General features: G+C 41.0%; 1 protein-coding gene across 4 annotated transcripts in view; it reads right to left on the bottom strand.

Moving 5' to 3' along the window:
• Nucleotides 1-26,765, bottom strand: part of CHRM3 (cholinergic receptor muscarinic 3) — a 519,207-nt gene that overhangs the window by 8,883 nt on the left and 483,559 nt on the right. The gene's annotated exons all lie outside the window — the stretch shown is intronic.

Genomic DNA, 26,765 nt, shown 5'->3' with positions numbered 1-26,765 from the left:
CCAGTAAGACCCCCGTGGTGTCGCTGCTGGCCTTGGTTGTGACCTGCACCATTCTCTCAGAGCCTCCAGGGCTGTACTTCCGGGACACCACTGGCTCAGGAATTCACACACCACCAGCCACTGTACACTAGATAAGCAAATCATTCCTCAATTAGTGTCATTCTGTAAGTTCAAAGTTTGATCATCCTAGCAAAAATCTATTGTGCACCCTGCTACTGCATTTATGCTCTTGGTTTAAAAAAAAATCTTCAACAATAAACTCTTACAGATAAACATATATGTGCAAGTGCAGTGCAAGAGTCCTAAATCAAGTCTTAAGGTATTGAATGTCAGCTTTTTCTCAGAGTGTCTCTCAAAGTAGTAGTCAGATTCACACAGAGCCTTCTGGAAAGGCTTTCTGCTATAGCAGGAAGACTATGGGGTCAAAAGGAGTAGTTCAAATCTGTTTGACCACTTACTGGAGGTGCGATCTTAGCTATTTAACTTCTTTGAGTCTAAGTTTTCTCATTGAGAAATGGGAATGATAATTTTCTGTATAATAGAATCAATTGTTGATAAATTCTTTTCAGAATTCAATAGTAAGTGACCAAAGAAGCTTCGTTTCTCATCAAAATGTTTTAACATATATAAAGTACTTAGAACAGGAGCCGATACAGTAAATGCTATATGAGTATCTGTGATTATTCTCTTATTCTTTTTATTGAACAATGAACTCTCTTTGCTTTGACTGCCAGGATGCTCAGAGCTAAATTTAGTGCAATAATAAATGTTAGTAGAAATTATTTATTGGACATTTACTATGTGGTACATGTTGTGCAAATGCATCGTATGCATTATCTTATTTATTTATTATATTTTTTGAGACAGAGTCTCGCCCAGACTGGAGAGCAGTGGTGTGATCTTGGCTCACTGCAGCCTCTGCCTCCCAGGTTCAAGTGATTCTCATGCTTCAGCCTCCTGAGTAGCTGTGATTACAGGCATGTGTTACCTTACCTGGCTAATTGTTGTGTTTTTAGTAGAGATGGGGTTTCACCATGTTGACCAGGCTAGTCTCAAACCCCTGGCCTCAAGTTATCTGCCCATCTTGGCCTCCCAAAGTGCTGGGATTATAGGCGTGAGCTGCCGTGCCCAGTGTATTATCTCATTTAATCCTTAAATAACCTCATTTTACAGGAAAGGAAGACACATTTAAATAATTTGTGCAAGGAATTGACCTAACAAGGGGACGTGTGGGGGGACCTAAAGAGTTCCATCCAGACAATCTGAACCCACAGCCTCCATGTGTAACTGTGAGGCTATGCTGCCTCTCCACCAGCTCCTTCCAGGTGTCCTATACAACCAGCCCCTCCTAGCTGGTTAAAAATCATCATACGCCTCCTTAAGGTGGAATTGATGTGCATTTAAAAATTAATGAGATACTCCTTATCACCTAAAACAATGGCAAAGATACAGATGATTCGATACATTCAGCATTCACAGTAATATGGCAAACATAATCAATTTTCATGGTCTTGGGGTTGCAGTATACATTGGTCATTTGAAAGGCAATTTTGCAGTTTGTAAAGAATGCCAAAATCCACGATCTCAGGAGCTGTCTGACTCTATGTATACACGTAATACCTATGATGTTAGACATAAATACACTCACATACGCACATATAAATACACATACACATGTTCACTTTAGTGCTCTTTGAAATAATAAAAAAATTTGAAATAGTCTAAATATTCTAATATAATACTCAATTACAGAGAGGAATAATACAAAATATTCTGTATAATCTAACATTATTTTCCCATAGCTAAAATATCCGACATTGTACTAATTTTCAATTTTAGAAAATTGATGAGACTATTCTCTTTTACTTTTTTTTTTTAATATTTGAGTTTTATTAGGTGTCAACTTACACTTAACTCTCATTCTCTCTCACTGAGTGATGTCTGGGTTTGGAAAGTGTTACATGCTATTTGTAGCACGCAATTGCATTCAGGGTTTCTTCCAAGATGCATGTACGGAAGATCTGTCTGTGGTTCTCCCTCCATCCAGATCCCAGTTTACAGCAGTTCTAAAGGTGTTTGCCTTGTTCTCTCTCCATTGCTGACTGTGTATATCCCACTCCACTGCGACTGTGTATATCCCACTCCACTGCGACTGTGTATATCCCACTCCACTGCGACTGTGTATATCCCTCCCTCTTTGACTGTGTATATCCCATTCTATATCCATTTCTTCCACTATGTATCCATTCTTCCACATTTCTTATATCCACTATTATATCCCCTCCCATTTATGTATATCCCTCCACTATCCACTCCACATTCATGTATATCCACTCCACTGTGTATATCCCTCCCGACCATATCCCTCCACTGCGACTGTGTATATCCCACTCCACTGCGACTGTGTATATCCCACTCCACTGTGACTGTGTATATTCCACTCCACTGTGACTGTGTATATTCACAAGGACAGATGTGTCTTTAATCAGGTCAACACCCTGTCTCTGAGGTTAATAACTACTATTACTATTGGTCTACTGGGGAGTCTGGGGTGCCTCTTAAATGCTCTCAGCCCCATATGCTGATAAGTGGCATTTGGTCCTCTTTAGATTATCGTCTTTATTCATCCATTTTTGTTTGTTTGTTTTCCAGCACGGGACCTGTGTTTATTTCTCATGTGCTCTGAAGAGCCTTTCTCTTTCCAAACTCTCCTTCACCCCTGAGATTCCTGAACATAGCAGTTACATTCCCTCATTTCTACTATCTAGGTCTCTGCTTTCATGTCCCATGGGAGGCAATCATGTCCTGTAGCCCCAATTTCAGGTCTTTAGCCATGCTGGTTTTATTATAAATAAATGTAATGCCCAATCATCCTGATGCTTTATTCATATTTGTGCTGATGATACTTCTTTCATCTTTGTTGGTTAAAGCCATGCCGTGGGTATCTGTTATTTGTCTTTCTTTGGACTGTCTTTTTGGAAATAGCCTGTCACCCATAGTATGTAGTTTGGGACAAGCATCAATCAGATGGTCCTGGCTCGTCTACCACAACAATGAACATGAAGAAGACCCAGGCAGGAGGGCTGATGTGGGGATTTGATGTGGATGTTGGAATGAGATAGTTATTCTCTTTCATTTGGAATTACTAGGTGCCGATCACCGTATTTGCCACCACATGGGAAACCAAGAGCAAGCAAACATAGAGGAAAGGCATGGAGGAAGGAGAGAGACAGGAGGGAGTGTGGCAAACAGAGATAGCATGATGATGATGTTCTTTGAAACCTGAATTTAGCCACTCCTGAGGTCAACACCACCTCCTTGACCTCGCCTTTCCTTTGTTGCCAGGGCTACCAGAGACACTTTCTGTCACCTGCAACTGGAAGGTGTTCCATCATTGTCAATATCAGTGCATGCTCATTTAACCACTGCTAGTGTTAGACTATGGTGATTGGTGCTGTGGAATTCAGGGAGTCCACAGCCTCTGCATTTCATAAACTCACCCCTAGGTAAGAGATGGAATACTAATAAAATATTTTAAAAAGCACAAGTTATTTAGGCAATATCAAATCACTCTCGGTGGATAATCACATGATGTTTGTATACATTAAACAACAATTTAATTTGCTCTGTTGACCTATATTATTGAAGAATATAAGTAAGAATTTTTGAAATTAGCCTAAGGTCAATTGTTTTCTTTTAGTCCATTTCATCCTGTGACTCTGAAGAGCCCCCCAAAATGAATAGTATTCTAGTCCAATTATGCTTTGTTTGACTACAGAAAATGAAAGAAGCCAGAATTGAGGAAAGACAGCTATCAGTGAGTTTAGTTGTTGGTATCGGGTTAATTAAATACCTGTTTATCTTTGACCTGTATTCTTTGGCATATCTACCATTGGCCATCATTCTTCTTACACTTTGACATTCATTCAATATCTAATACATTTCTGAAGTTCTCAGAGATGTGCTTTTCCTTATTTAAAAATGTTTTAGTCCCTTTCTGTCATGCAACAGATGTGCGGTGTGAGATGAGCAAAAATTTTAAAGGTAGACAAGAACCATTAGAGGGAAATGACTTGTAGGCATTTGCTTACCCATGTGATACAACATCCAAAGGACAAGAGTTAATAAGTTAATGAGTTACTAGTCAATAACCATGGCAGTCCTAATGCTACCCTTGGGTTTCCTTCTAAGGACCTCAGATATTCAAGCAACAAGAAAGAAGGGAATGTGGTATATGAACATAACTTTGAGGAAAATAAAGCCTTTTGAATGGGAAGCAGAAATTATGAGCAAAGCATACACTAAAACCCATTGTGACTTGTAGCTACAAAGAGAGAAATGTTTAGGAAGTCATGGGTACTCATTTGGGGTTCTGATGTGATGAGATACATTAATACCACTCTATTAATAAATACGATGTTCTCATCATCATTAATTTTTTTATTAGAAAGCAGCAGAGCAGAGTTGAAAAGCTGTGGTCTTTGGAGTTTTGCTGATTTGGGTCTGAGTTCTGGGTTGGCCTAGGAGATGTATAAACTTACCAAATTACTTGACTACTTTGAGACAACCTTTCTTCATCTATAAAACTAGAATGCTGTCACCTGATCTGTGGATTATGGAGAAGATAAGAAGCATTGTGGTGTTGTAGGCTAATACTCTGAAGTATTAATGGGGATCTTGCCTCCCTTCTCCCAGTGCTAACTTTTCGTGTTCTCAGGGTTGTGTTGTTACTGTAGAAACACAGGGAGAAAGAAATCAGTATTTCCTAATATTTTGCTTTTTAAAATAGACTTTAAATACTCTGGTAGAGAGAAGGGATTTAAAGATAAGGGCTTTTAAACTGCAAACATTTGGTCTTCTGAGCATCAATGCGTGGTATACTGACCTACACACTAGGAAAATAAGAAAAATTTTCCCTTGCCACATCCAGAGTGAATAAATTGATATAAGTACTACAAAAGGTGATTTGGAGGTATTAATTAAAACTGAAAAGGTATGTAAAATGAACTAGCAATCCAACTGCTAGGTATCTACCCTTTGGAAATTATTGCATTCGTATGCATACAAGGAGACATGCACAAGGCTATTAACTGAAGCATTTATTTTTATGACAAAAATGAGGAAAATCTATAAGACCATTCATTTGTTTTGAAATGAATTAAAAAATGAGGTCATTCATAAAAGAGAATACTATGTAGCAGGAAAAGGCAATCAACTCGATATATATTAACTTATAACCGTGTAAAAATACTTGTGAAGTAAGAAAGGCAAGTTGTGGGAGGATAAATACAACATGATAAAATTCAGTTTACAATGAAACACAGCAATAGTATACTAAAGATTGTGCATGCCTATATACTAAAGGTTGTATATAGACATATAGACATATACCACCTTTAGTATATTAATGTAATTAAAATTGTCATAAAAGGATAGAAACATATACATGTAAATCATCTATTAGCAGTGGTATTTTGGAGGAGGAAGATAAATAGGATTGAGGGTGATGGACAAAGAAGACTTCATCTGTAACGTCCCAAATGAGAAAAAAAAATTCCCAAAGTTTCCAAAGCCAGAAGGAAGTGAAGAAGAGACTTGAAAGGGGGAAGATATTGGTGATGGTCGCCAAGGAGGGCTGGGGATCTTGCCCTCCACCCTGCTGTTGCTTTTAAATGCGAAGAAGGTTGGAGAAGAAAAAGGTCGCATCTGATAATATTGATCAGACTCAAAGACGACGCGTGCCTCATGCCCTCCTGCCTGGTGCCCAGAGATGGCAGCTGCTCAGAGGTCAGTGGGTCACTGTGGCAGAAGCGTCGATGACCAGAATGCCTGTTGTAATGAATTCTTCCTTAGTCTTGCCTGAGACATAAACTCAGCAGGGCAAACACCTTGATTTCGGTGCTGAGACTCTGGACAGGAAACCTGATTGTCAGCTGCTAAGTTTGTGGTGATTTGCTATGCAGAATGGGGCCTCAACAGGCAGCTTTGAGGCAAATTACACAAAAATGAAACTACTGGTCTTGCTCGCCTGAATAAGATGGAGTAAAAATATTATACACACTTTATATGTAAATGAGCAACGTATTATCTCACACACAAGAAATCCTAGTTCTCCTCTGGGTTGCGGATTTTCTCCCCTCATTGCTGTAGGGGCCTTTCTTGCCTTTGTTCCTCCAAGGGACATTCAGCACCTGCCATGCCTCTTCTGAGTCCACTGTCTTTTCTCCACAGCCCAGGTGAGGTACATTCCTAGTGCTCCCCAATCTATTCCTATCAAGACTGTACCCAGCTTTATCAAGGAAGACAGTGTCCTTATAGGGCCAGGAAACAAGATTTCTCCCACCTACCCCCATCTTCCTTCGAACATTTTCTATGACCTTCTCCCAGGCCTCGGGGCCACAGCCTCATTAAAAGAACTGTTCTCTGGAGGCTCAGCAATGGAGGTCCTGTCGGTACACAGGATGACATGAGGAGAAACTGATCAGCAGGTCATAAGGACTTCCAAAAAAAAAAAAAAGAAAAAAGAATATCTAAAAATACTTATTAGAAACGAGAGTCATCAAATGTTTTACTTCAGGTATATCTATTATTTCACAGATAATATGTAACTTCCTGAGAATCAGGTCTGCAGGTCAGAACCAAATGAAGCAATGATAATCCTGGGCTAAGAGCCCTCAGTTGATGGTGATTTTCTGAGTAGAAGGTATCATTTCTATGTTTAATATTCCTTCCTCATCCTGACTCAACAGCCTATATTCCGTAGTGTTAGGATATTTTGAGTCAAGGGAGTTCATAGTCTACACTCATTGAATTGAATGATACTGGTGAGGAGACCTATGGGAAGCCTTTCCTTTTAATGCTCAGGAAGAAACAGGTGTTGGGAACAGAGATTCTTGTCAGCCCAGTGATCTTCGCATTTTATAAGTAATCCCAGGCAGGATTTCTAGGAATGCAGCCTGCATGAGGGCTCAGGGCATGGTCAGGTAGGTGCAGAGCAGGGGCAGGTGCCTGGCTCCTCTCTGGGGTCAGGGCAGGCTCCCTCCGTGCCAGATTGTGGGTGGAACATTCAGGGAATGGTTACTGAACCGTTCCAGGCACCAGAGCTCAGGTAAGAAGTGGAAAACTGAGCAAGATCCTGCCCGTGGGTACCATGAGTGCCTTTGTGGGGTAGTTACATCTATGTGTATGTATATATACTTAGTGTATATATACCACATACTTAGTATACTTATATAGTGTATATATACTATGTACTTACTATACTTATATACTTGGTGTATATATACATTGCATGTTGAACTTACTATGTATATACACTATATATATACACACACACATTACACACACACACACTAATTGGTCCACTAATCGGCTGTTGCATTTTGAACTTGGTGTGTGTGTATATATATGTGTGTGTGTATACATATATATGTATGTATACACATACACATATGTATATATGTGTGTATATATAAGTATATGTGTGTATATATGTATGTATATATACGTATATATGTATATATACACACATTAAATTCAACAGATATATATGTGTGTGTATATATATATACACACACACACTGAGTTCAAAGTGCAAGAGCCAATTAGTGGGTCAATATGAGAATTAAAAAAGAAAAAAACATACAGCAAATTGAATAGGATATATCAGAATACATACCACATAATGACAATCACACTTCATTAAATTTTTGCTCTACACACACACACGTATAAAATTATGTCTATAGTGGTGAGGTACATACAATGTATTTTGTGTTGAATAATGTTGGAAAGCCACTGCAGTGGATATTTTGACATCTTTTATTAATATTTAAAAGAAGAGGGTGAAACAAAAAATGTGAAAAAAAACAAAAAAAATTGACAGTACAGAGCTTAGGAGAAATTGAAGGTTAGTTCTAGGAAATTTGCCTTCTTCCCCCTAGTTATGGCAAAAAATAACTTTTCTGGGGTTACAAGTCTGTAAAATCTATAGGTAACTTTAGAAAATGTAAAAACGTGTAAATATCCAGTGTGAAAATACATGCGAAATTGCTTACAGAAACTGACAAGGCCAACATACATGTGAGGCATCTGGTTATAACGAATTCCAAGGAGACAAACTCATTTCATGTCCTCTGAGCCAACCAGGCAGTACCTATTTGGGAAAAATGTTTGAGGGCTCTCGATTTTTAAATCTACTGAACTGATTAAAAACGTGTAAATTTTCTAGATGTCTAGATTAATTCTACCTGTATAATTGTTTTTATTATTTTTAACTAATGATATGGGAAAAACCCAAAATATCTTTGCAACATACAGCCGAGCAGTTTTTTCTCAGACCAGCTATTTAGTGCTTCTTCCCTATTTATAATCCAGTCTGCTTCATTTTTCAGGGCTTGTTTTACGTCTCTCTTTGACTGCCTTCTTTGCTTAGAGTGTCTCTGTTTTCTGCCGTAATTCACCATAGCATTCAACGGCTAAAATGACTTTTAAAACTATCCGGTGAATGGAAATACCACATCAAGCCACTAGGTGGCAAAGCAGACTCGGAGAACAGCCTCTGCCAGCAGGCGCTGAAGCAGCTGCCATTCCCCACGCTGGTGACCGGGAACTTTAGCTTAGCTCAGTCATGCAGTTCGGGGAGGATATCAAACACTGTCAACAAAGCTTTGCAATCAAACGTGTCTTTAAAGGGAATCCAACTTGTGAACCTGGCTCTTGATATTCATTTCAAGCTGCAAGGGGGAAAGATGTTACCTAATATGGAGCAATGGCTCTTATTGTGAACAAAACATCTCTGAACGCCAAAACCGGAACAAAATTCTATTTAAAAAGGAGATTTTTTTTTTTTTTCCTAAGAAAGTTGATGTATCATGCTGCCTCCTCCCTTGGGTGCCACCTTTCCTGGATTTTTACCTGATTTGATAAATATGGACCTTGACAACAAAAACGCAGGATGCTTGGAAAAGGATTTGCATCAGGAACTCTTTTGTGTAGCAGTAGCTGTTGAAATAACACAGTTTTTCCTCAAAACCAAAAACCTAGATTGGACTGATGTTTACTTGCATTAGTACTCTCAAGTCTACAACCTTTTGTCATTAGAATATCTAGAGAAATGGCACGAAGTGAAAAGCACACATGAGCGGTTCTTGTTAAATATTAGTATGACCCCTTCACCTGGAAAGGGCAGACTCCTTGTTGCTGAAGTTACTCTTTTCTGAGAGAAACAGGGAAAGAGTGCAGCTGGATTCTGTTCCACCACAAACAGATTTACTGATTATTCTTCAACATTGTAGCGATGTATTTATTATTATATGTTTTTAATACTGTGCTTTTATAGTGCAGGATAAACAATGCTTTGAAAGTACCAGCCAATTTAATGTAACTGTGGAAGTCATTCTGATGAAAAATCTAGTGAAAACAGTCATTTGGACTAACTATTTCTAATACGTCAGTTTATGTACTGAAAGGACACCTGGTGAAGAAAATTCCTTTGGCTTAATATTTATGCTTTCATGATTAAGTTAGACTCATGATCACTTTTTAATTCAAGGTCCGTATTTATCAGAGTATTTAATTTTATATCTGGACATGTTCCACACATCTGATTTCCCTTTGAACTTCAGCCTATTTGCACGTCCCAACTCATACATGTAGATAGAACTGTGTATTTGCAAAGAGAGTAGAAGCAATGTGGGAGACATGCATTAAACAGCTAACACCTGCCATAGCATGTTAGGGCCAAGAAATACACCCCATTCTGCCATGTGGGCACATTCCTAGGCACTCTGATCCTACATCCTCATCTGCAAAATGAGGATTATAATACTTGAGGATTAAATAGAATCTGTATAAAGCACCCAGTATAGCCTGACTGGCCCACAGCAGATTCTCAAAAATGGTAAAATCAATTCAATAATTTTCTATGGCTGGTTGACTTTATAGCAAGGTCTTTTTCATGCCTAACAAGAGCTAACATTTGTTGAGTATAAAGCAGTGATTTTCAACCCAGGGTGACTCTGCCCTAGGGGATTTCTGGCAATGTCTGGAGCCACTTTTCTTGTCACAACCTGGGGAGAATGTGCTACTGACATCTAGTGGGTAGACACTATCAACGCTGATAAACATCCCACAACGCACAGGACATCTCCCCACAAAGAATTAAGGCTGCTAAGATGTTGATAGTGTGGAGGCTGCGAAACCCTGCTATAAAGAGAGATCTTACAGACCCAGAAAAATGTAGCTTTGCGTTTTTCAGGAAAACCTGGAAAATGTCCTGATACTTATTAATGAGGCAAACTCTAAATCTCTTCGAGAATCAGGTCCCACTTCTCTGGAAATCACATTCTTCACTCGCCCAGCACAAAAGGAATCTTATATTCGTGTGTTCAACCCTTTAGTCGTTATTTCACGCAGTAAATGTGTTTGAGTACTTCCTGCAAGACTTAGACTGGGGGTGTGGTTCTGGTTCTGGAAAGCCACTTGTTGGCCATGCCACCAACTAAACAAAATAATTGCAGTGGAAGGAGCAGTATAGATGATTAGCTTTGCTTGAGTTGATGTGGCAGTAACAAAGATAAGGACATTTTGTGAGTCTTGAGGAATAAGACTCCAAGCTGGGCCGGGCGCGGTGGCTCAAGCCTGTAATCCCAGCACTTTGGGAGGCCGAGACGGGCGGATCACGAGGTCAGGAGATCGAGACCATCCTGGCTAACATGGTGAAACCCCGTCTCTACTAAAAAATACAAAAAAACTAGCCAGGTGAGGTGGCGGGCGCCTGTAGTCCCAGCTACTCGGGAGGCTGAGGCAGGAGAATGGCGTAAACCCGGGAGGCGGAGCTTGCAGTGAGCCGAGATCCGGCCACTGCTCTCCAGCCTGGGCGACAGAGCGAGACTGTCTCAAAAAAAAAAAAAAAAAAGACTCCAAGCTGCCATGCCGTCAAGAGCGGGCACAGCATTCCAAACAGACGGAAGAATTCATGTGAAGCTAACTCCCAGTGTCCCCGAGGCACTCTGTACATATTCCTGTTACCTCACAGAGCACTTCACTGTGTCTCTGGGACAGCACAGACCCCTGGAGGGACACTTTCATCTTCACCTACTCAAGGTTGTGCCTTGAGAATAGCATAATGTCGTTCCCAGAGCAGACCTAGAATGATTGCCTCTACTCTGTTTTAATTGAGATGAATAGTTACATTTTGTTGTTGTTGTTTCTTAACTTGGAGGTTCAGGGGTACATGGGCAGGTTTGTTATATAGGTAAATTGTGTGTTGTGGGGGGTTTGGTGTACAGATTATTTTTACACTCATGTAATAAGCACAGTACCCAATAGGAGATTTTCAATCCTCTCCCTCCTCCTACCCTCCACACTCATGTATGGCCCTGGTATACGTTGTTCCCTTCTTTGTGTCTATGTGTACTCAATGTTCAGCTGCCACTTATAAATGAGAACATGAGGTGTTTGGTTTTCTGTTCTTGTGTTACTTTGCTTAGGAAAATGGCTTCCAGCTTTATCCATGTTGCTGCAAAGGACATGATCTCATTTTTCATGGCTGCATAGTATTCCACAGTGTATGTGTACTACATTTTAAAAAAATCCAGTCTATTGATGATGGGCATTTAGGTTGACTCATGTCTTTGCTATCGTGAACAGTGCTGTAATAAATGTATGCATGTATGTGTCTATAGAGTAGAACAATTTGTAATAGTTACACTTTGGATGGGAGAACCAGTAACAGAAGGGCTCAAGAAAGCAAAATTTGAGAAAAGGTAAGAGAGCAGGAATGGAGGTTGTGTCTGATGAGCAGTAACTTGGAAGGATGGAGAGCAGAGGACTGGGGGCTCCAGAGGCAGCTGAAAGGAAGACTGAGAAACAAATTTGGGCTTTCTCACAAACTCTCTCAGTGACATTCGGGAGGGCTGCACTCAAGAAATGAAAGAATTCAGTGGAATCCATCTTTCAGGACAGGTAGGAGGTATGGCCGGGAGAGAAGGGCATCGCTATATACCCGGGCGGTTGTCGTGGAACTGCTTCAACCTCTGCTGCTGCAGAGAAAAAGCGGTGAGTTCTCCACAAACACATCCTCCCTTCAAATGTCCGTCTGCTCATGGACACAATCTGGCTAGATTCTTCTGAGGAAAATGAGCATCACGTAATACAGAAATTGTTCTGTAATTGTTTCTTGCTGCCCTTGAATTTATCTTCCAGGGCAGTGAATGCTTGCCATATACTGAAGGCACCAGAGGGTCCTGCAAGGTGCTAGACAGCCCGAATTTGTGTCCTGGCTCCTCACTTATGAGCCGTGAGACTTCAGGTTAGTGATTAAAGCTCTGGGATCCTCTGTGCAACACTAGAAAATTAAGACTAGTAACACCGTATGGTTGTTAAGTGATTCAGTGAAACAGTAGGTGAAGCCTCTGACACATTGGTGTGTTAAGCTTTATAAATGGAAGGCTTCTCGGCCGGGTGCGGTGACTCATGCCTGTAATTCCAGCACTTTGGGAGGCCAGGGCGGGCTGATCACTTGAGGGCATGAGTTCGAGACCAGCCTGGACAACATGGTGAAACCCCGTCTCTACTAAAAATGCAAAAAATTAGCCGAGTGTGGTGGCACACGCCTGTAATCCCAGCTACTTGGGAGGCTGAGGCATGAGAATCGCTTGAACCCGGGAGGCGGAGGTTGCAGTGAGCTGAGATTGTGCTACTGCACTCCAGCCTGAATGACAGCATGAGACTCCATCTCAAAAAATAAAAATAAACGGGAATCTTCTCTCCCACTTCCTGCACACACTCATAGCTGAGGTCCCTGGGGCATGCCGGCAAGGCGGCCACTACAAGGCATCCACTGGCGCCTATGCCCATCCCTGCTTGAATATTTGAAATATCCCTTGTTAAGTACATACGTTTTTATTTTACTATTAGGTTGTTAATCCCTTGAAGACAGTATCAAAAGACTTTTTCCTTTTCCTTCCTTTACTGAGTTTCCAAATCTGTCTTAGAATCTCCAACTGTGATGAAAATAAAGTGGTTCCTTAGTAGATAAAATGTTTAGTGGATCTATATTTGATGCCTATGACTTTATTAGTCATCAGTGTTTCTCAGAAAAGCAAATCTGGCCAGGAAAAGACAGTCATTGTGATTCCTCCCAACAAGATGAGAGCAAAAGACCCTTAAGATCAAAGCGAATTCTACTGAAGAAGAAGAAGGGGAAGTGGAGGAGGTGAAGAAAGAGATAAGATACAAAGTGGAAAAACCTCACCAATAGGAAAAACTGGGTAAGATACTCAGCAAAGGACTTTATACATGGCTAAGGGATTAAAAACTATAGTGGGAAAATTAGGAAATTATGGAAATGAGAAAAAAGCCCACAATTTCATTTGGATTCCTATTGTTTTCTTCAGGGACAAGTTTTCTAAATTCATTTTTTTTTTTTTTTTTTTTATGATTTCAAAGACAAACATCATAAAAACCTCAGGGCATTGCAGATTTTGACCCTACCCTTTCCTCTGCTACTGCTACAGCTGCCAATCACTTCTGTCCTTCTAGGAACAGAACGCTTTTCTAAGTGAAATGCATGTACTGACTCATTTCATCCACACAATAGCCATACGAGGTGGGGACTGTTATGATTTCCACTTTAAGTGTGAAGAAATGGATGCACCAAGGAGTTGAAGACTTGTCCCAAGTCACATGGCTGACTGTAAGTGCAGATGCAGGATGCCACACACACAGGCTGGCTCTCAGGTCTGTTTCCTCATCTCTGTCCTCGTAAGCAGATCTTCCATGAACAAGCAAAATTGTAAAACAATAGCTAAGCTTATGAAGCAGAAACTCAGTCCTCTTGCCGTTGCCTTTCTCATTCCCATGCCCTAGAGGTAATCCCTGGTAGCAGTTTACTAAGTAAATATTTGTTAGATGAATGGATATATTCTTCCAAAATGTGTTCTTTTGCAAAATGACATATGCATATTTTTAAACACTCAGTGTGTGCCAGGCACTGTTCGCTGTGTGTACACATATTAATTCGTTTCATCCTCACTGGGATCCTGTGAGTTAAGAGTCTAGTTTTTAGTCACTAGATGAGAAAATGAAGACACAGAGAGGTTCTGAGATGGGGCCAGTGTCACACAGCTCCTAGGAAGCCAGGGTTAAGACTTAAACCAAAGCCATCTGATCCAAGATTTCATTCCCAAGCCTCCAATATGTATTATGTTCTCTAGCTTGCTTTTTATTTTCATTAAACAATATATTGTGGACATCTTTCCTATTCAGTGCAAATACATCTATATGTCACACACACTTTAAAAATAACCCCAAAACATAAAGAGACACTGTCCAGGGTTCAGATGTGGGCACATTATGTCCTTGGCTAAAATAGGATTTCCAGGACAGGAAGGTGCATGAGACACTGTGTTTGCTGAAGACTCTTTTAAGTGAAATGTTGCAGAGCTCAGCATCAGTGAGGCCAATACAAATCTAAGATACTTTGAAAAAAAAAATAGCTAGTTTCTAGATTCATTTTCCCCCACTAGATCTATTATAATTTTAGTAAAAAGTGAAAGCTGCATGTCTCATTTTACCAGTGTCAAAGGAGCTAGTCATCAACCATCTGTCCCACATCATAAAACTGTATAAAATCAAATAATTAATAAATATGCAAGGATCGCAATGAAGTTTAAGATAGATCAGGAGCTCAAGGAACATTTTTATTAAAACAATAAACTCCAAGGTCATTTGCAGATTTTGATTAAATCATAAAATATAAATTAAATTTTTTAAATTTGATACACAAGAATAAAAGATTATTTTAATGAAAGTACCACCTATCTGTGAAAATGAAACAATAAGTACAGAAACTGCAAGAATCAAAATAAAATAATAATAAAATGTCTACTTTGGCACAGCCTATATACTTAAATATTAGAAAACAATGATCTCTTGTTTTGAATTTCCTGAAACCAAATGGAAACTAAAGCTCATATCACTATTAGTTCTGGCTCTCTGGGATTAAAAACAAAGGGCCAAAGGAATAAAGTTGAGCCAGTCAAACAAAACAGTGTGAATCCTTATTCTAAAACATGAGAGGACTATGATTGAAAAAACTAAACACCAAAAGTGTGTGTAAGCTAATAAAATTCTAAGCCTCTTACTTGACTGAACAGACCATCTCTTGGCCAAAGGGACCCTAGGGTGACCTTGAACACTGAGTTCTCAGCTGTGATGGGATAGATGAGACACACCTTGCTATACCCCTGCCCTCAATAACTAGGATGAAACTTTCTTCCCTTAAGGCTGAACAGAAACCATCCCTTTCAAACTCCACTCTGATATCAACCAACCCCCTGATGCTACCCCTCCTTCTTTGCCTGATAAGGGACCATCTACCATGGAGCGGCTCTGGCCAGTCTATGGAGAATGTACAGTGAGGGTTTTCGTGTCCCTTGCTTCACCTTTTGAAGTCAGAGGGCTGGAAACTCCACCTTCAGGTCATGCTAATACTGCCATTTTTTGTATATAGGACCCACGAAGGGGCATGAAGCTCAATTGTGCATGTGTGTACATTTCTCCCTTCATAAATATTCATGACACTTACTATAGCTTATTAAATATGTATATTAGGCCACCCTACTCAGCGAAATTCCTGTTCCCTTTGTGTCTGTTTTGCTTCTGACAGGAAGTTATGCTTCTTAGCCTGTCAGAACGGCCACCCTCAAGGTGCAACTCTTTATGGGAACTAAAGCTCTCCTTTGCAAACTCTTGAACCTAGTCATTTTTGAGTTGGCATGTGAAAGCAATACAAATGGAAAGATTTATTCAGAGGGAAAAAAAGAAATTATACTGAAATTTATGAATAAAAACAAAAGTTAAGTGCAGGTTGAATGCTGAGGTTAGGTGCCTGGAACTATTTTTAGAAAACCCCTACATTGCACCACCTCTGGGCAACAGAACTCTGGCTGCCTGGGGTGTGCATGAGGATCTCAGCATAGAAAGTCCCTTGCCCTGATAAGTTCAGATGTGTCATCTTTCCCCACCCACCTCTAGGCTCCCTGAGGACAAGAAAGGCGCACATATGGATATACAGGCAGTAAGTAGACAATTTAGAACCACATACACCTGATTGCAAGCTGTCTGCGTACACCTAGGTTACCAGTGCAGATGACTTCATCCTGTAAGGCTTGTCTTTCGCTTTCCTGGGATCTTATATGAAGGGTGCATAATTCAGTGGCTGAGATGTGATGAAGTCCTTATCTGTGGCAAACATTATCAATTGGATCTTCCTGATGACAACACGCATCAAACACTTTACAGAATTAATATGCTGCAAAGGAATGGACAAGCTTCTCCAAAGGAATTCTTTTTTGCAATTGCCAACTCCCAGATTCAAATGATTTAATAATCTTTATGATGCGAGTGGAAGATTCAACATGTCTTATTGTGTTAATATTTGAAGTTGCACTGCACCATGTACAGTGCTATGAACGTTGCTGAACAGTGATATTTCAGGATGTACAATACGACCCAAAGTATAAGCAACCCTGTAGTAATTGGTACTGCCCACCATATTTTGAGTGCCTACTGTGTGTCCCGCAATATATGACATATATATTCATTAGGTTAAATCCTTATAATAATTCAGTAATTCAGACATTATTCTTGATAGTATGCATGAGGACACTGATGCTCAGAGGGGTTAAGAGGAAACTTGCCAGAAGAGCATTTGACTAGTTAACTAGCAGTACTAGGAAATGGACTGTGTATGCCAAACTCTAAAACTAAAACACACACTCTCTCTCTTCTTTTTTTTTTTTGAGATGGAGATGGAGTCTCACTCTTGGTGCCCAGGCTGGAGTGCAAAGGCATGATCTCAGCTCACCACAACCTCTGCCTCCTCTCTGCAACCTCACCTCCTGCAGCCTCACCTCAATGTCGGCCTCGCAGGTTCAAGTGATTCCCCTGCCTCAGCCTCCCGAGTAGCTGAAATTACAGGCATGCCCCACCAGGCCTGGCTAATTTTTGTATTTTTAGTAGAGATGGGGTTCTCCATGTTGGTCAGGCTGGTCTCAAACTCCTGACCTCAGGTGATCCACCCGCCTTGGCCTCCCAAAGTGCTGGGATTACATGCGTGAGCCACCATGCCTGGCTCTCCATTTGTTTAACTTACACTACTGTGGGGTCCTCTTGTGACTGGCATTAACCTTGTGATTATTGTTATGTTCATACATTTCCAGTTCTACATTCAACACAGATTTGATTCCTCTGTACTCTGTGACAGATGTATACCAGAAACCGCCAAGACCAGAGGCCCTTTGAAATGTACACTATACTCCTTGAGGCAAGCATTATCTTTCTCTCTCACCATCATTATGCCTGATGCTTTCTGCAAGACTGTCATTTAGAATTGGTTAAATTTCCGACGGAGGCCATAAGCACAGCCTCAGCCCATCCCAGCCCAGGTGTGGTAGCCTGGGACTGACTGGCTGAAACACCATCTCTCCCAAACCGCTGATAAAGTGAATGTGATACAGGAGGTTATTTAGTCAGATAGTGTGAAAGAGTCCTTGGCAGAGCTTCCCTTTCAACAAAAAGCAGCCCAAGAAATCATTTTTTTTTTTTTTCTAATAAAAAGCAGCCTGAAAAATTGAGCTGCAAACATAGATAAGGAAGCTGGAAGCTTGCACAGGGGAATGCTGGCAGCTGTGCCAATAGAAAAGGGCTACCTGGGGGCCAGGCAAGTCCAACATGGAGGCTCCATCTTCCCTGTTTGTGTTACCACGTGTACAGTAAAGGGAGGGACAACATGGCACAGGTCAGGCAGAAAATGTACCTGCAAAATAAAAGATTAAGGTGGGGGCTACCAGAAATGGACCCCTATGCAAATAGGGCACCTAGTCCTAGCCAGTTTTTCGTGCCCTAAGCAAATGGCACAACTGGCCCAACCAATCTTCCGTGCCCTGTGTAAATCCAACACCACCTCCTCACCAGGCATCTATAAACCCCCCTGCATTTCACTGTGGATCCGGGGATCCATTCCTCCAGGACCCCTCTTTCCAGCAGAGAGCTGTTCTCTTTCTTACGTCTGTTAAACTTCCTCTTTACTTCACTCTGTGTGTGTCTGCATCTTTGACTTCCCTGGCCATGAGACAATGAACCTTGGGTATCACCCCAGACAATGAGGCTGCTTCAAATGGACTGGAGTATCATTACCAGCCCACTATGGAGATGACAGCGTACTTGGTTGCCCTCCGTTGCTGGCTTAGCTTGATTAACCAGTCTGCATAAACCATGGATAAGAGCCAACAACAGAGGTGGACTGAATTCTTTGAGTGGGTTTTACATGATAGAAGAAGCAGCATTAAGATCCCCACATTCCTTCCCTTAACACTAAGCAATTAGCAAACCTGGGTTTGGGACACTACTGATGAAACTTAATTGTTCAGGGAGGTTGATTAACATATTACTTGGTTTCTCCCCATGAAGGCATCGGGCAACTGCATCAGAATTGACGCAATGCTATGTGATCCCACCTAATTCAGTCTATTTTTCATTGCCACTTTTTTTTTTTTTTGAGACAGGGTCTCACTCTGTGGCCCAGGTTGGAGTGCAGTAGTGCGATCATGGCTCACTGCAGCCTCAACCTCCTGGACTGAGCTCAAGCAATCCTCCTGCCTCAGCCTCCTGGGTAGCTAGGACTACAGGTGTGTACCACCATGCCTGGCTAACCATAAAAATGTTTTTTTGCAGTGACAAGGTCTTGCTATGTTGTCCTTCTTCTTTTTTCCTTTTTTTTTTTTTGAGATAGGCTCTCTGTCACTCAGGCTGGAGTGTGGAGTGCAGTGGTGCAATCACGGCTCACTGCAACCTCAACCTCCTCAGGCTCAGGTGACTCTCCTACCTCAGCCTCCGGGGTAGCTGGATCTACAGGTGTGCACCAACATGCCTGGCTACCTTTTTGCATTTTTTGTAGAGATGGGGTTTTGCCATGTTGCTCAGGGTGGTCTTGAACTCCTGGACTAAGTAATCCTCCTGCCTTGGCCTCCCAAATTCATTGCCATTCTTATTGATATATGAGTGTTGGTGTCAGAATGCATTTCTCTCCAGAGATAGATACCACAATAACCATCAAGACCACCACTTAAACAAGTAACTCAACTATAAAACCAGGCTATGAGAAAAAAGGCCTTTTATAAGATTTGTATCTCAATATATTACAAATCAGGGACAGATGCAAGCTTTGTGGAAACTGAAGCTTATACATTTTGCTGCCTTTCCTTTAATAAAATAAATACAAAATTATGAATATAAAATACCATTGCTCCTCTATCCCTCAGGGGTCCCTTGAAGCTTTAGCTTTATTAGCTTCAGAGTAAATCTTTGGATTTCAATAAAAATCTAGATGATCTGGTTATAGTTGAGCAACCGACACTTTAAAAAATTTTGTATATTGAATAACTAAAGATAGGCGTATTCATGTACTTAGAAGTAATGATATGCTCTTCAAAAACATCTCAACAGATGCAAAAAAAAATGCTGTTAGCTCTGATGCTATGAAAAAGGAAATTCAACTTGCCCAGGTATAACTTATTCCAACAAATCGCTTCTGAAGGTTTAACTAGCTTTTAAAGTTGTCTGAAGACCTGGCACCGTGGCTCACACCTGTAATCCCAGCACTTTGGGAGACTGAGGTCGGGGTGGCAAGGGCAGGCTGGGGGAAATCACTTGAGGTTAGGAGTTCAAAACCAGCCTGGCCAACATGGTGAAACCCCGTCTCTACTAGAAATACAAAAATGATCCATGCATGGTGGTGGGCGCCTATAATCCCAGCTACTCAGGAGGCTGGGGCAGGAGAATAGCTTGAACCCAGGAGGTGGAGGTTGCAGTGAGCCAAGATCGCCCCACTGCACTCCAGCCTCAGTGACAGAGCAAGCCTCTGTCTCAAAAAAAAAAAAAAAAAAAGTTTTTTGAGCACTCATGAGTTCCCATGACATGCCACCAAATTATCGCATTCAAAAAAGGGAAAAATAAGAAAAAAGAAAGTGGATTCTCTCTGCTGGCAAGCTGATATCAGTGCACAGCCTACAACGTAAAGGACCCCAGCTGGAAACACGAGGAACATTAATGAATTCTGAGTCACAAAAGCAGTTGTTTAAGGAAGACAAAGAGACAAATCAGGACAAATAAACATCATGGGAGGGTGGGGGAGGAGAGAAACGTTAATTTCTGTGAGAATGATAAAGAATAACAAGAGGTCGCTTTGATAAAATCACATGTCAAAGGAACATTTACGGAGGGTTGTTCTCCAAGTATCTGGCACAATGTGGTTCACAGAGAAACCCAGGAATGCTCTTTGGAACCGGGCTGGAACACAGCATACGTTGTGACAAATGGTACCCTATCCAGCTGCAGGCAGGTGTCTACCGCAGTTCCTGAAGGAATGTTAGATTTAGCTAACTTAAAATTCTTAATTAGAGATCTGGAAACGAATGTTAATGAAATTTTTACATGATATTAGATTTGCAGCTATTGTAAGCACAAGCAAACATATGGAAATCGATGGACTTGCCTACAATTATACAATTTATTTAAGGAAAACCTCTGACCAGATGTTATGCTCTCCATGGCCACTGAAAATAGAAGACACACAGAGGGATTAAGTTTAAACTGATTCCAGGAAATATTTAAATAAGATATGATAATAAGACAGAAGAGCTGGCCCTGAGAAAATGTTGCCATGGGAACGTCTATTTTTTTCTTCCCTGTGATATTTTAAATTAGAATCCATATCCATCAGGGTTGGAAACCTTCAGTGCACATAACCCACGGCCATATCACTGGTCTTTGGCACCTCCTCCTCCCAAGGGGACTCCTCCTTGGTTGGTCATCCATGACTCAAGGTTTGCTTTTGTGCTGCCTACAATTGCAGCCCAATACTTTTCTCTGTTGTTTCACCAAGGTTTGGGTACGAGAAAAAATGAAGTTCGAGGCTCAGATTCTGTCTCAACAACCACCAGGATTCATTCTTTTCTTCTCTGCTTTCTCAAAAATATCACCACCATGTGCCTTTCATTGGCTTGAAGTTAGAAGCATATTTATAAGAAATTAGGGGAGCAGCTTATGTGGCATTAAATATTTTAACAGAATGTGGTTGATCATTTAGACTAAAGACGGAGCTACACCAACACTTAGAAATAACTCCCAGCGCATTTTCATTACCCTCGCCCTCAACAAGCCAGTGAGGCATCAGAGAAAGGTTGATTTCCACGTGACACATCAGACAAGGAGAATGACCTAGGAAAAATATTTGCACCCAGTGCCGTGGGATCATTACCTATTTAGTTTAGTGTCACCTTCCACTTATTAGAATGATCTAGTGGAGACTTAAAGATTCCTTTAAGGATGGGACATTTAAGGGGAAGGTTATTGCAGGTGTGGAATTTAGGGAGGATTAATGGCTTGGTTGCTGTATATGGGAAGCACTGAACAGGTGTGCCCGTGATCAAAACACAGTGAATGCATCGCCGAAGTACATATTGCAGAAAGTCATTGTTTGGCACCAAAGTTGTCATCCAATAAACTTACCTGCAGACAAAAAATATACTGATAATTGCTCTCGGTACAAGAAGGAGCCCAAATAGCTGTCAATAAGCCAACTAACTTCATTAGATCACTATATACTTGACTCATCAATTTTCCAGACCAGTTGTCATCCAAGTGTGGTCCCTGGAACCCCAGCATCATCAACCGGTTACTCGTTAGACATGCCCATTTTTGGACCCTACTCTGGACCTCCTGTCACTAAAATTCAGAGTGTGAGGCTCAGAAATCTATGTTTTAACAGGCCCTCCTTCCACGTGATTCGGATGCATGCTAAAGTTTGAGAATGACAGTCCTAGATGACTATCACATGTTTTCCATATCACCTGCTTGCACAATCAAGAGATAAACATAGACTGGATAGTGTGGAGGTAGTTCCGGTCAAGGATGTAAATTATTTTTTATTTCTTTTAAGGCACCTGCTTATTAAAATTTCTCCAATGAGCTCTAGAAAGTCTTTCCAAGTATTCCTGCTGGCCACCTCCCCAACTCCAATTCTTATCAGTCCCAGATTCTAAATAGGCAGTCAGATTGTAAGGTTTTTACTGGTGAGAAGGGAGTCAAGGCCAGCGGCATGACTCATGTTGTCCACCTGTAAGGCATCCATTGGTGGGAGTGAACGATATTATGCTTGTTTTTTACCAGCCACTTAACAAGAATTCACTGTTCATCTTTCTTATGAATTTAGTCTCCTAAGATTTTGAGGGATATTTTAAAATCTTGACGACTTTTTAAAATGGAGAGTAATATTTAACATCTACTAGTAAGCACCGTACAACTGCTGAGTTTACCTGCCTGTATAAGCGTGCACAGTTCAGTGAGAGTAACTAAGAGATAAAAAGAAATTTCAAGATGTCTGTGGTGAGCCATTTTTCCTACCCTTTCCCACCCATGTTTATACAGGAAAGGTGAACCAAATCAGTCTCAAGAAAGCTTTGTTAAGGAGACTTTTAAGAAGCAGTTAGTGCAATCTTCAAGCATCAGTGTATTCATTTCCTGTATTTGCCATAACGAATAACCACAATCTGAGTGGTTTAAAACAATAGAAATGGATTCTCTTCCAGTTCTCCTGGCCAGAAGTCCAAAATCAAGGTGTTTCCAGGGCCACACTCCCTCCAGAGGCTCTAGGACAGAATCCATTTCTTGTCCCTTCCAGTTTCTAGTGGCTCTGGGCATTTCTTGACTTATAACCATATCAATTCAATCTCTGCCTCTAAGGTTACACTGCCTACTTATCTTCTCTCTTCTCTGTATCTCTTGTATGAGGACACTTGTTATTGGATTTCGGGCCCACATGAATAATCCAGGATGATCTCTTCATCTCAAGCTCCTTAACTTAATTATGTCTGCAAGACTCTTTTTCCAAATAAGGTAACATTCACAGGTTCCGAGATTAGGATGTGGTCATATCTTTTTGGGCGACCGTCGTTCAACCCATGATAGTCAGCATAACATAAAACATGCAAGCTTGGCTATTCTCTTGAGATCAGAACTGTTATCATCAAACTACATCTGATGTGTGTGGGTGTTTGTTGGGGTTCTCTTTTCATAGGATAAATATATTCCCATTGGAACTCTAGGTCAGTGTGCTTTTTTATTTGCATTAGAAAAATTTTAAGAGGAGAGATGCTCTTTCAAAAATACTGCAAAAGAAGATCAAGAGATTAGAGGTGGGGATAAATATAGACATAGATGTAAGAAGTGCTGCAGTAGGCAGGAGACAATTTGGTCTTAGTTTCTTTACTTACGTTTATACTTCATTTATTTATTTAGATGTTCAACAGATACGAACTGACTGTGTGTGTATTTGTTCAAAGTAATGGTTGAACACAAACCAAGAACTAGACTTAGTGGGTTCAAAAACACATACTACTTTTGTGCCCCACGGCTCAAGCCGAGGCTCAATTTCTCTGCCTCAGTTTCCTCATCTATAAAACGCAGAGTAATAAGAGTACCTAAGTGTGGGGTTGTAGGGAGGATCAAATAAATTTAGAAAGCAGTTAGAATGCTCAGCACATAGAGAGCAAGTAGTGTTTGCTGAATAAGTAATGTAAACATGCCAGCCTCTGTGCTAGCTTTTAGGATGAACAAAAGAAATGGAAGGTGCCTTACACTAGAAAAAAACTCCAAAAAACATGAATGGACCTAACTGAAATGCTGCAAATGAAATAAACGAGGGACATAGTTGGCGTTGAAGGGTGTGTAACTGGGAGACTCTATCTTAGATAATGTGGGGAGGAGATGCCTCTAATGAGGTGGCATTTAACCTGAACACTGAAGAATAAATAAGTGATGGAGGAACATCAAGGCTGAGAGATGTTGTTTCTTGATAAATCAGTTTGTTTTACAGTTTACGATGATGAGTCAAGGATCAGGGTCATTTATCCCATTGAGTGCGTGATTAAATGTTGTGTGTTTCAATAGAATCTACACTAGATGGGGTGGAAATAGGCAGGAAATTCTCCTGAACTATAAAGAAATATCCCATGCAGAGGAAAACACTTAGATATGTATTTCCGAACCTACTGGAGCAAGAGGATCCCCAAATCATCTTGAAGGGATGCCTTTCTCTGCAAAGAGCTGCCCCGGGCTGATGAGTCTCCAGGAGTATAAATCACCCTCAATGTCAATTTCACTTCTTCATGGGTTTATTGAACACCTACTGCGTGCTGGGCAGCCAGTGTACCCTGCCTTAGGGGATGCAGAGACCCTGCTTTCCAGCAGCTCAGGGCCTTTGACAAAACACTAGGTCACATGACCTGGTAGTAGCAGACACGTATGATATTCTAAAGAAACGTTCATTGTAGGTTATACTGATTTAGTACAGATTAGATTTTCCTTTGAATTTCCCTTCTTATTGCATTCATGCCAGTTAGCAATCATGCCATTCACATCTTTTCCTAAATCTCCATGAAGAGTGATGTCAAAAACCTTAGGCAACTTCCTGCATCTCTGTGTTCTCTCTCTGTACCTAAGTGGTAAAACAGAAGTTGATAATAGCACCTATCTCATAGGATTGTGCTGGGATTAAAAGACATTAGAAGTATTCAGAATACTTTAAAATACATGTATTTTGAACAGTGTCTAGTACATGGTAAGCACCCAATGTGAGTTAAAAGAATATTGTTATTATTACTAGTATCACTAGCAAACCTCTTAAGTCAAAACAAAATAAAAGCAAATAGAACTAACAATCATCTGCATGCCGGAGCGGCACCGCTACTAATTTGCATATGATTTGGGGCAAGTGGTTGTTCTCTTTAGGTCTCAGTTTTTCTCATGGTTAAAATAAAATGAGGACATTGGGCTGGGGCAGTGGCTCACGCGTGTAATCCCAGCACTTTGGGAGGCCAAGGCGGGCAGATGACCTGAGGTCAGGAGTTCGAGACCAGCCTGGCCAACATGGCAAAACCCCGTCTCTACTAAGAAAATACAAAAATTAGCCAGGCATGGTGGCGGGTGCCTGTAATTCCAGCTACTCAGGAGGCTGAGGCAGGAGAATCGCTTGAACCCGGGAGGCAGAGGTTGCAGTGAGCTGAGATCGCACCACTGCACTCCAGCCTTGGTGACAAGAGAAAGACTCCATCTTAAAAAAAAAAAAAAAAAAAAAAAAAAAATTGAGGTAATGAGTTGTTCTCCAGTTGTAAATTTGTAGAACTCAATGTATGTAAATACCTCAGTGCTTATGTTGATCTGGGACTTGTCAAATGGTCCTGTTTGTCACGCTTTGCCAGGAAAGAACCAAAAAAGTGTTGAAATTAAAGGGGTTGGGGGCTTTGCCGACAAGGTTTCCTTCCACTGGTGAAGCTCAAGCTCGAATAACTTACTTTAAATAGTTATTCAAAGGGTATAGGAAGCAGATGGCTGAGTGTGGGTTCCAAGTCACTGGCTTGGGAAAGAACCCTGGTACAATTCAGGTAAAATCTGGAGATTTGGATTTTTTTTCCGATTGATTTAGGACATAGGCAGCTTTGATGAAAACCTGATTGAGAGAAGGGGTGAGGTAATCAATGATTACCTGAATGATAGCACAGGTACATTTGTGGATGGAGCCCCAGTCGATTTGCCATTTTGTTTTCTTCGTTCCTCATTTATTTCATTTTTTTCCCTTTCCCTTTCTTTTCCCTTTACCCACTTTCTCTTGTGAGACCAGCTGGTGGCAGCTCTCGCAACAGGCACCAACTCCTTTCTGGTTCAGGGATTGTATTCTTCTACTTAGCACTTGCCTGCTGTCTTTATTACTAAGTATCTTGCCCCCAGCCTCCTCAGCTGAGAACTAAGATTGCTGCTGTTTCTTCTTCTGAACTTGAAACCGAAGGCTAACCTGATTAGGCCTGCCAAATGTAAATGACCTTGCTTGCTTTTAGTTGCTTGCTTCTAGTTGATTTTAAAACCTACATGGCTGGCCGGGCACGGCGGCTCACAGCCATAATCGCAGCACTTTGAGAGGCTGAGGTGGGAGGATCACTTGTAGGACGGGAGTTTGAGACCAGCCTGAGCAACAAAGCAAGACTCTTGTCTCTACTAAAAAATAAATAAATAAAAAAAAAATAATTAGCTGGGCATGGTAGCATGCACCTATAGTCCCAGCTACTCAGGAGGCTGAGGAGGATAGCTTCAGCCCAGGAATTAGAGGCCACAGTGAATTATGATCATGCCACTGCACCCAGCCTGGGCAACACAGTGAGACCCTGTCTCTAAAACAAAACCAAACAAACTCCGACAAACCCCCACAAAGCTAAAGTTGCATAGCCAAATACCATGTAACTAAACTTCCCAGGCTTCCACAGAGATAGTGTCTCTCACTATAGGTTATCATGGTAATGGCTGCTTACATTGCTTTTTCAGGAACTTGGGGTCAGCTCTTGTCCAGTTCAAGCCAGCTGAGACCAGCGACCCTCTAACTGGGACTGTGTGAGTGCTCGATGGGTGACCTCTGGATATCACAGGCCAAAACCCCACCCTCAGATCATGCTAATCATTCCATTTTGTAAACACAAGTTCCATGAGGAGCCATGGGGCTTGACTACACTTGCTTAGATCACCAATTACCACCCTTTGCTGACCCCCAATTTCCCTTCCTCATGCTTCAGATTGCCTTGTTCCTTTATCCTATAAATGTCCCTAAGCAAGGGACGTTGTCTTTGGCAAGTTGGGTTTGGGATCTCTTCTCC

This window comes from Papio anubis, chromosome 1, assembly GCF_008728515.1.
Source record: "Papio anubis isolate 15944 chromosome 1, Panubis1.0, whole genome shotgun sequence".
Lineage (NCBI taxonomy): Eukaryota > Metazoa > Chordata > Mammalia > Primates > Cercopithecidae > Papio > Papio anubis.
The sequence above is the reverse complement of the archived record's forward strand: the minus strand, read 5'-3'. Positions and strand labels throughout refer to the sequence as shown.